This window comes from Eutrigla gurnardus, assembly GCF_963514095.1.
Source record: "Eutrigla gurnardus genome assembly, chromosome: 5".
In the NCBI taxonomy this organism is placed as follows: Eukaryota; Metazoa; Chordata; class Actinopteri; order Perciformes; family Triglidae; genus Eutrigla; species Eutrigla gurnardus.
In genome coordinates, this window is record NC_139919.1 from 27048400 (window position 1) to 27067922 (window position 19523).

The following is a 19523-nucleotide window of genomic DNA, read 5'->3' on the forward strand; positions in this document are numbered from 1 at the left end:
GTAGTTATTTCATGTTCGCCATTTGTGTTTGATTTGTGCGACTAGTGAGACAAAGTGTGTGTGTGTGTGTATCCGGAGACTCAAGCTTGTTATTTGTTGCACTGCTACCTGGGAAATGTATTCTTAATTGCAACGAAACCTTGTTACACCCGCAGACTGGCAGGTCACAAATAACTGGCCAGCTGCTCTGTGGCTGTGGGAGGATGGGGAGGGATCTAAAATTGATGGATGAGAGAATGTGAGAGTTTGGGGGGGGGGAGGATGAAGGGGGAGTACTTCATCCCCCTCATCAGCGAGGCTGCAGGTGTTCTACTGTCAGGTCTGGACGGCCAGCGGTGTGATGTGAATGTCTGATCCACTCCTTTTGAGGAGAGAGGGCCCGCCTCCGGGCGTTTTTTTCTTCTTCTGGATTGACGTTTGCTGACTCTGGATTACAAATACAGTGCATCAGTACAGTGAAGTTTGATAGAATACAAGTTTGTTTCTGAGTCTTATTGATTGCCCATTATCGTTGTTGATTTATGAATTTGCATACACTCGGATGAGGAAAAAGAAGAAGAAGAAGAAGCATCCCCTTCACTTCCTTCATCACGCCACACAGGAGACCCCCCCTGTTTAAAAGTGTGCCATTGATTTCCATCCCCTATCTGTGCCTTGGTGATTATGAACAAGATTGGAGTGTTAGCCTAAATGGAAATGACTGATGTTTATTGGCTGCTAATAAGCTATTACCTCAACCTTGCTGCAAGCAGGAAGGCGATCCATGCTCATTTCACTTGTAAGGAGGAGGGAGGGGTTGGTGTAGGGGAGGGGCGGGGGAAGACGGGTGCTGAGACAGAAGTATTAGGGAGACAGAGGGCAGGGGGAGATAAAAAAAAAAAAAGGAGAGAACATCCGTGTTTGTATTTCAATGTGCTGAGAGTAAGCCGCAGCTTAAAGCAATTTATATACCTGTGAAAAATGTGCCAACCATTTAATGGCTGTGGAATTAGCCGGGAATGGAACGGCACCTATTTCAAGGGCAGGACTGCTTGCAGATAAGCATCACCATTTACTGTAATATTGGAGCCAGAGGATAGAGTCCTGTTACAGAGGAGATTAATGAGGCCCCTGTGTGTGTGTGAGTGTGTGTGTCGCACAGGGGTGTACGTGTCTGTGTGGATATTGTATTTATATCTTTCCTGGAAAATGTTAAGGTTTCCAGGAGCAAAGAAATTAATATTTCCTCGTTTTTTGACACAGTACACCACGCATGAATTGATTGTCGCCGCCGCTTTTGGGGAAAAAAACAAAAGCTCCTAACAGTGCCATCCAGTGGACGGAGCCCTCCTGTGCACATGTGTGTAAGTGTGTGTGTGTGTGTGTGTGTGTGTGTGTGTGTTTGACCTGCCCTCCTCTGGCTCTCTTGACTCAAACATGCATGCAATCACATATACACCCAGCAGAGACTGTGGCGTAAAAACGTCCATTTTTTTTCTTCCTCTTTTCTTTTTTTTTTTAATCAAAAATGATAGATGAGAGTACAGTTTCTGGTGTATTGATTGCATGCTTTTATGGAATTACATCTTTCAGGCAGGTTGGGCTTTAGAGGGAAGACAAATAGGCCTGACTAAACGAGAGTAATCGCAATCCACTGTGAGCTGGCTGGAGAGACTGGGCAAAGGGGGGCACCTAAGGGCCAGGACCAGTTCCAACACTGCAGACAGACATCCATCCCTCCTCGCCCTCCCACGTGTCATCACCCGGGGGGGGAGAGAAATAGCGGGGTCACCAAGTGGAGATTTTTGAAATGGAATCCACTCCGCTGCTCCTCCTCCTCCTCCTCCTCTGCATGCGTACTGCAGCAGTGAGAAAGCGTCGGTTCAGCCTGATGGGTTTCTCCTATTGCCACAACATTTAAATGGACCCGCTCTAGTTCCTTTATTGATTATTATGAAAGCATTTCATTATGCAGGAAGTTATACCGCCAACAAGCAATTATGAATTCAATACGGCAAATGTAAACTGAAATGTGTCTTCGAGGCACGTGCGAGAGGTGAAAAAGTTATTAAAGCGCGAGCTGCCCCTAAACGCACACACGTGCACGCCGCCGCACACTCAAAGTAAAGGGGACTGAGGGGGAAATACCGCCATTTTTTTTTTTACTTTAACTAATTCCCTCACTTGGCTGGCAGCGTGGTATTGGGGGTAATTAGGTGATGGCAAGGCAGTCCATTATCAGAGTCTGAAATATGGAAATGACGCCACCTTAAGCTGTTTCACATGGAGGGCCTGCAAATAGACCTCCAACACACACACACACACACACACACACACACACACACACACACACACACACACACACACACACACACACACACAGGCAAAAAGGAATCTTCTAGTTATAAGAGATGTCATACAGCCATCCGTACGCATGTTTAGTGGATCCTGGTGCAGCAGATACTTCAAGGTTAGAGGTTCCTTGTGCATCACAGGCTTCCACAACGAAATGCAGTTGCTCCACGAGAAAAACAAAAACAGTGGCGCCTTCCTGTAGTGCATGATTTGAATTTGAATTACACCGGGAAGAATGTAAACAGCAGCAACAAACAACCAGAAGGGAGTCGTGAGCGAGACGGGCGCTGGGAGAGGGCACGGCCCAAACATTTTAAATAGAATTCATGTATCCTACCTCTTGACTTGGCTTTGATATGTAAAAGGCACATTTCCGTAAGACGTATTTATCTAGCCAGATAAAATTGTCGGCATCCAAACATTAAAGGTGACATCAGGGAAACAATCAACCAGCGTTGACTATGTTTTGAGCATCACTGATGCAAACCTCTGGAGTCTCTCCAGTGCAACAGTCTAATCCGGGATGTCAAGAGGGATCCAGGTCTCTGCAGTGATCTGGGCACAGCAGGCTCCGATCTCCCATTGGTGGGCTGGACCCAATCCTATTTGATCCATTCCCCTTCCCCGTGACCAGACATCAGACCGGAGCAGACCGGGTAGTGGAACAGCCCCAGGTCCCAGAACCATCCTAGCTCTTATCCCTTGCCCTCGGTGGAGTTTTGATCTGGCCGGGTGGTTGGAAGATGCTTAATCCCATCATCGCATTTCCTTACCTGATGTTGATGAGTCTCTCTATCGGGACATATGCTCCATTTCTAAAGGAGAAAAGCATCAAAACAAAAGTATAGAAAACTTCATGGGAGCTGCTGGCTGCTGCATCTCATGAGGTATCTTTAAATTATGTAGACACCTGAGCATTACGCTTATACTGTATGTGATGAATACTTTATTCTAAGAGAGATTTACATTCTGCTTTTCCCAAGATTTTGGAACATGGCTGCAGGGATTTGTTCCTCTTCGTGTTCCCGGTCATCCCAAAACTATTGGGTTAAGACGAGGAAGTGTGCAGGCTAGTTAAAGTCCCAGTGTGCAAGTTCGGGCGGATCGAGGGCACTCTGTCAGATTTTGAATGTTTACAACTCTCAGGCTCCTCCCCCACGACCACCGAGCTCCTCCCCCACGACCACCGAGCTCCTCCCCCACGACCACCAAGCTCCTTCCCCTCGACCACCGAGCTCCTCCCCCACGACCACCGAGCTCCTCCCCCACTACCACCAAGCTCCTCCCCCACAACCACCGAGCTCCTTCCCCTTGACTTCGTGCCCTTTGTAATCCCTTAGATCACGCCACCTTTGAAACGCGGGTCCGATGTTGACTCTGGTTTATCACGGGCACCGTCGCCATCTTTCTTTTTTTCCTTCTTTTCCGCTGTGTTTTCTTTTCCTTGGTTGTTTTGGACCTCCTCGTTTCGGTTTTTAACGAGGAATTGGAAGCTTGTTGCTACTTCCCTCCGCCTCCCCCCTTGTGATAGTGGTACGACCCGAGGGGGAGGGGCTCTGTGTGTGCACGAACACAGCCCTGCGTGCTGATTGGACAGGATGATCCAGGGACTGTTGATTTTTGTAAAACAAACAACAGGCTCTACGTGCACGTAGAGGCATGCTTTTTTTCTAAAACCGGATGATTTATGTTGTTCTATCGGAGCGTAGTGTCGGCTTCAGTGAATATGATCAAACAAATGTTGCCGACTGGGACTTTAAGTTCATTATCATGTGTGTGATCATCCCACTATTTCTTAACAAAGTGGTTCCCAACCTGTCTGAGGCGTTTGTGACCCTTTATGTTGAAGAGATGTAATTCATGACCCTTTATTCTAAGTTGCGTTCCAGATCAATCTGCCTGTAGTTAACTGTCCAGTATTTCGAAAGAAAGAAACTGATTCGAGAAATCAGATTAATCAACAATCATGTCGTGACCTCAGATTAATCTTCTTATCCTTTTGGAAATCACTGAAATATCTTACTTGTAGATAAGGAGTCTATAGTCTGTGCTTTCTGTAAGCAAGCATGGCCTTCTTCTACTCCATTTAGTGATCATATCATCCAGAATGACTTTCATCGGGTAAGAATGCATGGCAGCGATCAAGTTAGATTTATTATCTGTATTTGTTCGAATTTACTTAAAATAGAGGAAGGATTATTCACCGGATTTACAGCTTTACAGCAGATAATCTTTCTTTGTCTGTCTTTTACACAGCACTTTGGTGGAAAGAACAATTAACAATCATTATCTTCCGCTGTCTTTCAAGATAAAACAAGGGGTAACGATAACAATCCGTCCGTCTGCTGCATCCATTTCTTGTGGCTACTTTGTGGACTACTGAGCCGACTGCGGTGGTGAAATTGGTATCTCTGCCTCTTTTCTCGAGGCTGATTATTCAAATGAAAAATACACCATTAAACAAATTTGACCCATGATTGCAACTGAAATTCCCGAGAGCCGCTCTCGCCCAACCTTATTAAACGTTTGGTGGTTCCTCTCATCATACTCTTAGGTAAATTTGGGTGAAAGCTACACCCACGCTGACTTCGCCCGTTATCTGTAAATTCACCACAGTGGTGAATGAGGAATTGAGCCGAGGGAGAGGAGGCGCACTGCAGAAGGATGTTTAACCTTTGAGCCGTTTCAGATATGGATTATGCAAAAGGCAGAATAACTAATGCTCGATCATGAGCTGGAAACTGCAGTCAGTCGAACACAGAATATATTGTAACGATCAATGCAGCTTAAAATGCATCACGATTTTTAAGAAAAAGTTCCACGTTTCGTGGAAAAACGGATGTGAGGCGTAAGTGAGGGAAAAGAGGAGAGAAATGCGAGGTAGATGCAGGAACAGGAAGTGAAGATTTGTGCTGTTCTTAGCGCCTCAATCCCCTCGAGTGATCCTGGTGAGAGAGAGAGAGAAGGGAGAGATGTTTCTGCTGCAATTTCTCTGGCTGATTTGTAACAGACCGATAAGCTTGGCGAGCGTCCCCGCAGGACAACTGACCAATGGCGGCTTCTTTAAAGGACGAGGGGGAAAACCTGTGCGGTATCACGCGGGCCGCGTTCCCTATCTCTCGAAGGCTCTGATTGTCGTACATGAACCACCTCCAAGGACATCAATTTTTTAAAGTGCGCCGTGCCGATGTTATTTGTTTGCAGTGATTTGATATTTCTCTGTCGGGTGGCGTGTCTGGCGAGCGGCGTGGGGTTATCACATGCATTATACAAACATAAACAAAACGGAATATAGCCAAGCAAAACAAAGGAAAATGATAGGTTGTGTAAGCTTCCCCCTCCCGATGTAAACAATCCTGTCAGTGCTGTTAATGCAGCCGCTAAATACATGCATTATAATGATGCCTGCAGATATCTCGTATAAATGGAAATGGGTTTAAATTGTCATTGAGCTGCAAAAAAAACAACGCATGCAGGACCAAAAATGTTTTGCACGGGCTTAAAGCCCTCTGGCTGGGACAGAATTGTATTTACCAGTGATCCTTCCCAGTCCCCGCGGACCACTGCTGGTAAGAATATCTATTGGACGATGATATTGATATTCGATTTGCTTAACTCAAGTCACTCTTCTTAAATAACATCCGTTACGTAACTGCCCTGCACTTGGCATGGGGGGGGGGGGGGGGGGGGGGAGAGTGTATGAAGGAAGAAAGCCACAAGAATGATTTGAAAGGCCGGTCCTTTATCAGATATATCACCGGGAGCAAATGAAACCACGTGGAGTCAAATAGCCTCAATAAGAGGTCTGAAACGACTCAACACAATATTCTCCTTCTACCAGGAATCTATAAATGGCCCATTTAGCAGCTGTGACCCCGATGCCTGCTACTGAAGAAGAGTTATGGCCCTTCGAATAAGGAAACTATCATAGATTTTTTAGTGAAGTAAGAAAATGTCCCAAGGTAGCGCTGGAGCTAATGAAATTATGCATGACCTCCTCATTACTTGGATTAATAAGTGATCTATGAACTGGGAACAATAAAGATCCAGATGTCATGGGAACATATGAACAGGAGAGATTCAAAAACAGGTGATGGAAGGAAAAATAAATGCACATCGCTGCTGTATTCAGTACTGTAGGAATGCATGAAGTCCTTCTTCTTTCTCTTCGTCACACACACACACACACACACACACACACACACACACACACACACACACACACACACACACACACACGTATATACCAAGGACAGTGATATCTGTCTCTCATTGGTATGCATTGACCCTGGGATGGAGAAATGGGCACCACAGTTTTCATTTAATCAGACTCTTATGGGGATCAGCTGTGTGTGTGCGTGTGTGTGTGCGTGTGTGTGTGTGTGCGTGTGTGAGGTGTGTGCGTGTGTGTGTGTGCGTGTGTGAGGTGTGTGCGTGTGCACGGTGGACATCGGCTGTCAGCAGATATTAACGCAGACTTGTCAAGGTGGACGAGCCGAGAGGGCACGGAACCTGAAGCTGGGTTAAGTAATTGGATTCTTGTTCAATAAAAGTTGGTCCGAGTGTGTGTTTGCGTGCGTGTGTGCGTCTCTGTGATGTGTGTATGTGGGTTCACGAGTGTGTGCTTGCATTTGTATGTTATAGGAGGGGTATAATTGGTTTTGTGTGCTTTGCATGTTGAGGGGTATCAGCTGGCTTTAAGACCCAACTTTACGTGAGATTTGCCGTGTGTGTGCGTGTGTGTGTGTGTGTGTGTGTGTGCGTGTGTGTGTGTGTGTTTCGGGAACATGTGTGCCTTCTTATATCAGGGGTTTTAACAATGACAGGTGTGCGTCTCCATGGGAGACGTACGCTGAGGTGAAAGGGACAGGTGCTCTGAATCAACGGGATGTTGGTTGTTGAAGTTGGGCCCACTTTTTTTTTTTTTTTTTCTTGCCTGAGTCGGAGCTGCAGCTCATTCAAAACCCCTCTTTCCTGCCTGATTGCCGCGATTTGCATAAAAAAACTTGCACCGAGTCATAACTCACATCTGAACAAACAGGCGTGATACACATATTTTTTTAGATTCCCTGTGAATTAAACATACCAATTTGGGTATTCCGGTTCAGGTTGCATCGCAAATGAACTCCTTGCAAATAAACTCCTAGAAATAAAGACACGTCTCGTCCAGTGTCAAAGTAATCCAGCGAGAGTTGTTTCACTGCAAGCCGAAAACCGCTGATAGCTAATTTGACACATTGTTAATGCTGCCAATTAGCCCAAAGTAATATAGGCTAAAGAAATGCATTATACTGCCTGTTTACATCCCCCCTGCGGTAGCTCCAAAGCTTAGCGCTTATTGAATAATGATGGGAGCAGTGGTGGAATTTTGGTGTCATTAGTGCAGGCACAAATCCTCAAAAGGGCTTTAGTTTTTCAGATACCCTTTAGTAGAGAAAACTGGATCATATGATGTTAATTTGGATTAAAAGTTGCCTTGCATTATTATAATACCCATGGATGTGCTCCGAGCTCTCCTCCCACAGACTGGCCCGGATCTTAATGCCCACTGTTTTCATCAGAATTGGATAAACTGGACTGATAGATTGTTTAGTGTCATATTTATATAAGATATTGATTTTTTTTTTCTGAGCATTACCAGAGCTGGAGGCATCCATGCAGACTGGAGCCTTCAAAAGTGTCAAAGTTTACATAATATCTTATTTGCAAATACCCATAAAGTTGCTTTCTGGAAATTTGTATTAATTCTGTATTTGTGTTAAAGAAGCAAAGACGCCTTCAATGTACAAATCTCCTTTAGTATGGATGCCTGACTTTTTCCAGAGTTTGAATGTTTGTTGTAATAAAACTCCAACTCCTCCGTTCTCATTCTCCTTGACCTATCTGCTGCATTCGACACAGTCAACCACCAAATTCTCCTCTCCACTCTGGCTGAACTTGGCATAACCGACTCTGCTCTCACCTGGTTTACATCATACCTGACAAACCGCACCTTTCAGGTCACATGGAATGGCTCTATGTCCAAACCCTGCTCTCTGGACACGGGTGTCCCTCAAGGCTCAGTATTAGGACCGCTTCTGTTCTCACTATACACCAGATCACTAGGTTCTGTTATCACATCGCATGGATTCTCCTACCATTGCTACGCTGATGACACCCAGCTGTTCCTCTCTTTTCCCCCGTCCTCTGACGCTCACATTGCAACTCGCATCTCGGACTGTCTGGCTGACATCTCTGTCTGGACAACTGCACATCACCTCAAGCTTAACCTGAATAAAACCGAACTCCTCTTCATCCCAGGGAAAGACTGCCCTCGCATGGACCTGTCGGTCACTGTTGAGGGCATCACAGTATTTCCTTCCTCAACTGCGAGGAACCTGGGTGTAATCCTCGATGACCAACTATCCTGCACCCCCAACATCACTGCTGTGGCCCGATCCTGCAGATTTGCCCTCTACAATATCCGCAGGATTCGGACCTTCCTCACAAAGGATGCAACGCAGCTCTTGGTCCAAGCACTGGTCATCTCCCGCCTTGACTACTGCAACTCTCTCCTGGCCGGACTCCCGGCCTATGCGATTAAACCATTGCAGCGTATCCAGAACGCTGCAGCACGCCTTATCTTCAATCTACCCAAATTCTCCCATGTGACCCCCTCCTCCGTGACCTCCACTGGCTCCCTGTTGCAGCACGCATCCAATTCAAGACGATGACACTGGCCTTCAGGGCCATCAATGGAACAGCACCTGCCTACCTTCAAACACTGGTCAAACCTCATGCCCCGAAGCGAGCACTCCGCTCCTCTACTTCAGCTGGCCGGCTGGTACCACCATCGCTGAAATCAAACAAATGTCGCTCAGCAAAGTCCAGACTCTTCTCTGTTCTGGTCCTCAGTGGTGGAACGAACTCCCGACCAATGTCAGGACAGCAGAGTCATTTGCCATCTTCCGAAAAAGGCTCAAGACTCACCTGTTCAGACTTCACCTCGACTCTACATAGCATGACCCACTAACACCCTCCCTCGACCCCCCCCCTGCAAAAAAAAAAAAAAAAAAAAAAAAAAAACTCGGATCGTAGCACTGTTACTCTTGAAGCACTACTTTACTCAGATGAGGACCTAACACTTGTTCTATTTTTAGCTCTTACTGCATCGGCAATGATACGTCGTGGTTTCTTGTTTCCTTCTTTTGACAAATGTACTTATTGTAAGTCGCTTTGGACAAAAGCGTCTGCTAAATGACCTAAATGTAAATGTAAATGTAATAATTTGGTGATTTTGGTTTATAACAGAGTCTGAGAGGATCAACCTCCATTTCATTTGCAGTTTCACCGTAGTCTGAATATTTAAAAGAGAGAGGATTGGGGTCTGAATTCACAATATTATGCATTCATAGCATATGGTATCAATTTTGCATCAGAGAAAATAACTTATATCCTGGTGTATGAGTTTTGCTTTGCTGAGTAAAAACAGTATTCTCTACCAGTCGAGTTTGCAATCCACCAGATATCATACATATTAGTATCATTAATAAAAACACTCACTCTGTTTTTATATATTCTGCAGGAGGATGATCTGTCTAGGTGTGGGTCTAATACACAGCTGAATTCTCCTCCAATAACCAGATACATATCAGGTATAAGGGACATTACTGTCCTAAATAATGATGGATTGTCTACATTGGGTGCATATATGTTCAATGAGGTGAGATGTGTTCTATACGTCCACAGTTAAAAATAAAAAACTGTACTTTATTAGATATTGTGGCTTTGCGACTGAAAGGACTGCCTTTCCTCGTCCCAATAGCTGCTCCTCATGCTTTAGCAGGAAATCGTGACTGATATATATTGCCTATCCATTTAGACTTTCGTAAAGTATTAGAATCATTTTTCAAGTCATGTAAAAATATAATATGTGGTGATTATGAGCACTTTCCCCTCTCTGTCGGATCATTCAGACCGATCACACTCCAACTAGCTAGGGTTAGCCCACTCTTTCCCTACTTATGTCTTAATTTGGCCACGTTCAAGTAGTGATTTAATGGTTGGGGTCCCGTCCCTTCCAGACCTCTTAAACATCCAAGTCCTTTAAACCCACTTTGAATTCTTAAGACTATAATATCCTCAAGAAAAAAAATAGCTACTTCAAATTTCAAACTTGGATGTTCTCCGGAGTCCTGGAGTTTGTAGGATTAAATCACCTCTATGCTTAACTCTCATACAAGTAAAGCCATCAGACCATTTAATGCCACGCCACGATCCGACCACGATAACATTATAGCTACGGAAGCTGCACGGATTTGCATCTTTATTTCTCACAGTTGGAAGCCTTATTATGCGTTCTTAGAGGACGATTAACAACACATTACAACAAAAATGAAAATGACTTAATTTCCCACAGTTAAAGTTAAGTAGTAGCAATTTACAGAGTCATACTAACACATCAGCACTTTTCCAGGCGACAACTTCCAGGTCTGAAAAGTGAAACCTATGCAGAAAAGCCTTAAACTTGCATTGCTCCTAATAGCCAGCAGGGGGCGACTCCTCTTCTTGCAAAAAGTAGTCTGATTGTATAGAAGAATTGAGAAAATCACTCGACTTCTTGCTTGATTTATTATCTCATTAAACACTGTAAACATGAGTTTATGGTCTCAATCGCTAGTGTCAAGTGTTCTTCAATCCAGCATAAAGCTTAATTATAAAGAGGGACATTGAGAGAGATCATTCAGTGTGATCCAGAACCTCAGAATACCCGGAGCTGACATCACAGCCTATTTAAGGAGTTAATTTGTCTTCTTTGTTTGTTCTCAGAGGAAAGATTCAAGGTGTTTGTGAGAGAAACAGCAAGCAGCATCTTCAATGTGAAGAGAGGTGGACCTGAAAAACACTACAGTCTATGCACAGCTGGAGACTGCAACAGTCAAATGACATTAATTTTATATTTGAATGGATTTTTTGTTTCTCCATCCTTCAGAAAACGCTGGGGGAGATAATGGAGAACCACAGGGAGGCTGATCAGAAGCAGCTCAGTCGCCTCCTGAGATCTAAGACGAGGAGAGGATGCTGGCAAACACAGAGTAAGGAAACACCAGTAAAACTAAATATATAGTATACAAATATATTGGTATTGTGTGCCATAAGAATTGTCATTTTGAACCAGTATTATCACTTTATATAACACCTCAGAAGAACACTTGCTATAGTTGAATATGTATTTAATTATTTAAACATCCTTCATCTTAACTTTTATTTATTGTGGTTTGCCATTTAAAATCATATTCCGTTTCAGTTTCAACTCAGTGTCTCATTACAATGAGCCTCTTCCTGCTTTTACTGATAGGGTTTGTCTGCCCTACTACTCAGTCATTTAAAAAATGTCGTGAAAAATGTCATAGTATAGTATGTTGTAAAAATGTCACCAACATAGTGGGGATAGTATGTCGAAAATAAATTTTCTTAAAAAAAAGTTATAGTATAATATGTTGAAAAAAGTCAGTATAGTATGTTGAAAAAATATCATAAAAAATGTTATAGTATAATATGGTGAACAAATGTCAACAAAAAAGTAATACTATAGCATGTCGAAAAAGTCATCAAAAAAAGTCATAGTATAGTATGTCAACAAAAAAGTAATACTATAGCATGTCGAAAAAGTCATCAAAAAAAGTCATAGTATAGTATGTCAACAAAAAAGTAATACTATATTATGTTGAAAAATGTCATGAGAAAAGTCATCGTATAACATGCAAAAAAGTAATACTATAGTATATCGAAAAAGTAAACAAAAGTAATACTATAGTATATCGAAAAAGTAAACAAAAAAGTAATACTATAGTATATCGAAAAAGTAAACAAAAGTAATACTATAGTATATCGAAAAAGTAAACAAAAAAGTAATACTATAGCATGTCGAAAAAAGTCATCAAAAAAAGTCATAGTATAGTATGTCAACAAAAAAGTAATACTATATTATGTTGAAAAATGTCATGAGAAAAGTCATCGTATAACATGCAAAAAAGTAATCAAGTCAAGTCAAGTCAGTATGTCGTAAATGTCATGAAGGTTCCTCTAGTTGCTTTTGACTCGTCAGCAGAAACGTGTTGGGACAGAAGTGCAAAAACCTCGTACATCAATTGTTTTGAGCTTTTTCACTTTCCGCTTTAATTCCCTGTAGCACGATTACTGTTTCGCTACCTCAAGAAAACTCAACCATTGTCTTAAAATCCGTTATCTTGAGTTGCGACAGTGAAATCCTCCATTGACTCCTGTCCTCATTAGTGTCAAACAGTATGAGCGTCTACAAATGCTGGACGTTGTACTCCCTCCAGTGTGTCCTTGTTCTTTCCAGCACTTAGCCACGGCCTGTCCAACCCCATAGAAATAGTCCCAGGAGGTGTCTTTACCCGGTCCCATGCTCCTTTTACTGTGAGGAAGTTGCCGCCTGACCCCGAGGCCCCTCTCAGATCTGACCCGCGTGGGCTAAAATTAATTTCAGCTCCGTGTGTCAAGGAACTTATTCTTTGAGTTACTGTCGAAACTTGCGATCACAGGTGAGGGTCAGAACACAGAATGGGCTGTGAAAATGAGAGCTGGGTCGCGTGGCTCCGGCTCTAACTTTGCTGGTCCAGTACGGCAGCCGCATTACCGAGGGCCCTTGCACCAAAGTTTCATCATCTATTTCAAGGAGAGAATCACGGCCTCAGATGTCAAAGTACAGCTCGTCATCCCGGCGTAGAAGGGAGACATCCTGTTACAACTGAACAAAGGCTTAGGTTTGGTTTCAGTGAAGTTAAATGGGCTCAGGGGTCCTCTGCCTTTTTTCTACATTAGTCATAGGACTCAGTGGTGTCAAAGAAAAAGACACTCACAGTGAAATACTGGAAGACTCTGACAAAACATAAGCAACGTTGAGCCCCCCAGCCAGAACCTAAAGCCGGTCAGAATGCGGTCTCCCTGCGCCGTTTCCATGCTTAAATGTGTTTGATATTATGACCTGAATTTATGCAAACGTTCTCTTCAGAAGTGAAAGGGAAATGAAAGAATTTAATGTTTGAGTAGCATAATTCAAATTGCATACAAAATTTAAACATGAGACTACATGTAATAGGTCTTTTTGTCACAGTAGAGAAAAAAAAGCAGGTTTAAGTGGGAAAATGAATGATGGCTGAATTACATTTAGCCGCTTCAGTTTCAGGATCCTCGTGCTTTGCTCACTGCTGTGGTTTATTGAGACACTTGTATAGAACAGAGCAGATGTGTTTTTCTATAACAAATCCAAATGTTTGGTGTGAAAATGCGGTGGAATGTTATGTCATTTTTTTGTGGTCGTTTAACCCGATAAAGTTGAAATACTTACCTTTTTTTATTTGGTTGAGGTCATACAGAAGGCAGAAAGGAGTCTGAAAAGATAAGACATAAAAAAGTGTGTTTAATAAGATCGAATGCATGATATCTAACGCAAAAAATACCCAGCAACTAATCCACACACACACACCCACATATATAATTCATTGTGTGTCGTATGCAGGCAGTGCCGTGCAGGTCTTTGACTCGGTGCAGAGCAGCACTCAATCTCTATTACTGGAAGAGCAGGAGTGTCTGAGTGGAGCCAGGGAAGCTCAAGGTAGCATCATAGATTTGACCAGTCAGTCGTGTAGAGCACTAAGTCCTTCATTTACTCCCCACATCCCCCCGCCTGCCAACCGCACACCAGTTGCCTCACGTGCACACAAACGCACACGACGACATGCACCCAACACGGCGTGCGAGCACAAAGACACGTTTTATGTGGGCAGTGCATCTGCTCATTCTCTCTCTCTCTGCTACACACACACACACACACACACACACACACACACACACACACACACACACACAGCTACACAAACACAGTCCTTGTTTCCCGACTCACTCTCTCCACCTCTTCACACACACTATTTTAGCAGCCTTGAAAAGCTAAATGGTGTGAAGTTGAGTGTTGGTCCATCTGTCTCCTGGGTGTTTTGGAAGCAATGAGAAAGACAGTGAGCGGTGGGGGAGATATGGGGGACGGGGGGGAGATTGGAAGAAGCAGAAAGGGAAAGGAGGGATTGGGGTCAGGACCATTAATATGAATCCACCAGCAGAAACCCCACAGCGGATCCATCTGTGGTCGTACTCCCCCCCCCCCCAGCCCCCCGAAACAATTCACAACCTAGACAACAGGGCATTAATGGGTGCATAGAGGTTAAAAAAAAAACCCATGTCATGCATGAATACCTGACAGATTCTGGTCTTGGTTTCTCAGGTATTACTGTCTTTCCTTTTCCTTTACGTCGATGAGTTGCAGGTAAAGTAGCCGAAGCAATATGAAAACACCTTTCTCTTTGTGGAGTCAGACCTTAAAATTGTAGAATGAATCATTGAACTTGTTAGTTTTGAGATGAAACTATTCTTTGGTTCCTGCTGGATGTAGTTTTCTGTACGAAGGTTGAGCCTTATATCTGAGAAGAAGACTTGAAGACGCACTTTGTTCAACACAACATGACAGCAGAAAGGGCCTCAGACTATTGGTGCTAAAATCCTCATTCTCCTTTCAGGGACATATTTACTGATTTTTTTTGTTTTATATACAGGGAAACGGTAAATGTCCCTCTTTGAGGCAGAGCTCCTGGGCTAAGGGCCGGCATGTGTCACCCACACACACCAGTAAAATCCAGATCGGGTGCTGAATAATGCAGGTCTACCACGGATATTATACATAGCAGAATGTTGCGTTATACGGATATGAACATTACGAGACAAAACAAACCAAACTCTCAGCTATCTGCTGACGGCATTGCTGTTTCCTGAAGGCTTTCATAATGCAAAAATATGCCCGGGGGGGGGTAAATAATTTGGAAGAAGTCTGCTGGCATAGTGAAAAAAACTTGCTTTTGAAGAAAAATAAGGAGGCCAGAAACCATTTAAACTCAATTCCAAGTGCGTGGCTGCAAAGCACTTTGCTTATGCAGCACGAGATATTGTAATGAGCGCTAACAAGCGCACCATTGTGGTGCGTTCAGCAGACAGGGCCAGGGTTGAAATAACAAATGTAGAATGAAGTCATGCCAAAACGTTGAACCTCCTTTTTCTGTGAAGCGTCGTTTGAAGTTATAATTCTTAAAGTTTATTTCATATACATATAAGTGTAGACGATAAGACTTATCTGGTTTCAGATTTCTGCCCTGGTTGAGTGAGCGGCACGTGGTTGCAGCCAGCGTGTTTAAAAAAAAGTGTTGTGAAATCACATGCATGACTCGCCAGGGGAAGCAATAACATGGCAGGTACACCGCTGGGAGAAGAACAACTCAAACGAACCGTGCAGCGACGGCATCCGCAGGATGTCATGTTTTAAATCAAGAAAACCGGAGTAAATCAATACGGGACTCATGATCAGATGTGTCTTCCTGTTCAGCTGTTGTGATTACAGCATGGCAAAGGAAGAATCTACAACTGTTAGTTGAAATTTCCCTTAAAGATTACAGGAAAACCAAATTATTGTCAAAAATGTTGGCTATAAAATAAAGAAAATAGGCTTTTATATAAGGCAAATCTTAAGGACTATAACTCTTTCTATTTTTTACCTTCTGCTTAACCATGCAGAATGAGGGCAGGCCATTTGGGTGGGGAAAAACCACAGAAACTTTGACTTTGAACGCACCGTCGAACCGACAAAAGTCCCGCCCCCTTCGTTCAGACCTCTGTACAGACATACAGGCTGTACATTTATTTTCGCTGGCTCAACTTTTTTGATTGGACGGGGTTGTTACAGTCCTGCCACAGCCACAGACGACATTTTTTTAAATTTCAGAGCATTTCATGTATTCATTGCCATCGGTATCTTACAAGGATTTCAAGTGATATAACAGAAAGTGTTTCTAAATAGAATCACCTACTCAACCTTTAAGTGTCTCCAAAGTCAACAGGTGCAATATCTTAGACCCAGAGCATTAATATAACAGCAAACAGTCATCTGCTATGTAAAGATCTATTGGAGTAATGTCGAGACATTTTTGCTCCAACCTCCACACGAGAAGCAACAAACTAAAAGACCATTAGTTCCCCACTTTTAATGATGATCTCTTTGACGCCCAGATGGTTCAGTATCATTTTCTGGGCTGAGTCACAAACTATGGTGCTTGGCACATTTATAAGTTTGCTCTTAACGCCCCTAATGAGTGCCTCCGACAACGAGCATTAGTGATGGCGTTGCCACGGGTACGGCGTGATAAAGAACCAGCAGGACGCAAGGCTCTCCTTCAGTGTTTTACTGATCGACCCGCCGTCACGATATAGGAACAGGAAGAAGGATGACGCACATCAATAAACTCTCACATGAGCAGACACAGTAATGCCAAGACCAATTTATATTTATTATTATATATTTTAGGCAAATCTTCTGGTAAAAAAAAACTGTGAAATATCTACAGATTATATTTTTTGCTCTTTTCTCTAATTTAAATGTTTCACATGTAAACAGCCATCTCAGTCGTCATGAATCATCCATATTTACAAAATTAATTTTTATCTCACCAAACAAAACACCGTGCTTTAAACTTATTTTCTAAATCCAAGCTACATTTGAGGCAAAAAACTTCATACTCATATGTTAAAATGTTTGAATTAAAAGATCTGATAAAGATCTCATTCATTAGTCTGTATATCAAACATAATTTCACATAAAAAGGGAAAGATATGAGTATATTATTACATAGTAGCCTGTTTCCTTATTTAAGGTAACAGTCCTTCAAGTGCGACGGAGCCATAATATAGTTGGGCAAAGAAAACCTAGTTCCTTGATATACTGAAATGACCTGAGCTGCAGCGACGACGTGTATCTCAGGGATTGCGTTCGTCTTTCTGAAAAATCTGTTCTCGAGGCCCTCCGTGTCTTACTTGACGAAGTACATAATGGCCGTAGAGCAATCTCAAAACAGAGGAATGCGAGGACAGAAGGTGAATTACAAACCTTGAGGTTTACTCACAGATGTGGATGGATGCGGAGCGCCCCAAGGCTCATCACGAGGGCCATGCATCATGTCTACGGAGAGCTTTAAGTCGACTATAAAAATTGTGCTGACTAAACAAGACGAGGAGAACAAAAGACTTCCAGAGAGAGACTTCCACAGCCTCATCTCAAACTATGCATTCGCCTTCTCTGCACAGAAAAACCCACTTTTTTTTTTTTGGATAATCACAAAGAGGGGTTGCGGCAGTAATGTGCATCCGGGGCCACGATTAGATCTCCCTCAGTCCGGTGTGAGTGAAAACATTACCGAGCGTTTTAAGGGAAGCTGTCAAAGCTGTCCCGACCAGACTATGTTCAATTCCACCTCCAGACCCCAAGGAGTAGTGTCTGGGAATTAAAGCTGTCTCGTTCTCTCTCACCCACCCACCTGCACATAAATCCACACACACACACACACACACACACAAACACAAACACACACACCCCTGTTGGCCGTGACCCACCTGGTTTCTATCTGTGTTTTCTCCATGTCTGAAAGGGAAGCCGGAGCTGGTTAGCTGACAAAATCACATTTAATTACCCTCCAGCAACCCACCTACTCACACACGCAGACAGACAGGCTATCCAACAGACAGACGGACAGGCAGACAGACAGGCACTCTCTCTCAGTCTTACACCTTGCTTCCTGCCCTTTCCACCATCTCTGCACCTGTCTCGCTCTGACAGTCTTATGTAAGTTTCCCTCGGCTGGAGGGGAATCTAACTGTGTTTGCACATACAGGATGTGCACACACACACACACACACACACACACACACACACACACACACACACACAGTTTGAGGGACGGGCTTGTCCAGAACTACTTTCTTTTTTTGGTGAAGGGTCAGCCTGTGAAATGGCCTGTCCATCCACTTTAGCTCGTTACAGTCCAGGGGGAGTAGATTGACTGTGACATGTCTAGTCTACCTGTCTGTGTGGAGATGGTTACATAATGAGTCGGTTTGAAGGTCTGGACATCGGCTCGTGGGTCAGCTGCAGACATGTACAGCTTTTAGAGTGCAACAACTAAAAAAGTTAAATGGCAAGATAAGTTTGAAGACGACTGGTCATACTGTTTACATGGAGACATGGCAGGATGCTGACCTACATTTGATGCTTCCTTCTGAATCAAAAGAAAACAACTTTTTTTTAAAAGGCTGAGGCTCAAATGAACTCACATTCATCCTGTCAACAAAGGCGTTTGTGTGTGTGTGTGTGTGTGTGTGTGTGTGTGTGTGTGTGTGTGTGGAAAACAGAATTCTTTGTAATCTTTTAGGGCAGACAAAAACAGACCACCCGTCCTCTGCTGCTGATGATATGAAAGTCCAGACAAAGAATGTTGGTGTTTTCGGAAAATAAAAATGAAATTTCAACACCTACAAAGCACTGTTTCCCACCCATTGTGCTTTATCTTCGTGTAGTTGAAATAAACAGCCAGCAAGCATTGATTTGGGACTTTCTGTGGTGGCAACACAGACTAGTGGACTATCAAAACCACAACTGTGCATTGACAAAATCGTTTAACTGTCTTTCAATTCATTCTATTTTAATAAATATAAAGTATGAGAAACATTTATGGATAAATAATGAGAACTGTTCTGATTTTCAATGAACGAAAATAGATGAACTTCCAGAAGCTGCATTGCCCACAATCTTTAAAAAAAAGAAGATATATCTCTCCCGATTCATCGACGAGTCCACTCATCACCTCGGGGAGTAGCTTTAAGAAAAGAAACAATTAGGTACCTTCTGGTGCTGGATTCTTCCGTCAGTCAAAATACAACAACAGGGATTTACCCCTTCAGCAACTTTATTTCCCCCCAAAAAAAGAAAGAAAAATGAGGAGAGTGAGAAATCTATCAACTTTTCAAGCAGACATATAGTTCCCTGCACCTGCTGCGGCTCCTCAGATCACATAACAGCTGCTGGCGATGCCAGATCAGAGCCGGGTCAGGTGGACCAGATGTGTGTCTGACGGCACGCCGCTGCATGCTAATGTTGCGCGCAAACGTGCTGATACTGTGCACGATCGTGCGTTAGCATGCTAACATAACTAGCACTGAGCATAAAACATCGACTGAGTTATTTTTCCTACATATATCAACCAAAGTGGCAGACTGACGGGCCGACATCGCCTTCCCCCGAGGAAACGAACGAGCTC

The 19523-nt window shown here is 43.3% G+C and overlaps 1 long non-coding RNA gene across 1 annotated transcript in view; it reads left to right on the top strand.

The window, feature by feature from the left end:
* The window catches only part of LOC311013695, a 54637-nt gene that overhangs the window by 4396 nt on the left and 30718 nt on the right, over positions 1–19523 (top strand). Inside the window, exon 2 of the long non-coding RNA XR_014597179.1 lies at positions 11306–11408. This is a non-coding gene — a long non-coding RNA (uncharacterized lncRNA). The remainder of the gene's footprint in view (positions 1–11305; positions 11409–19523) is intronic.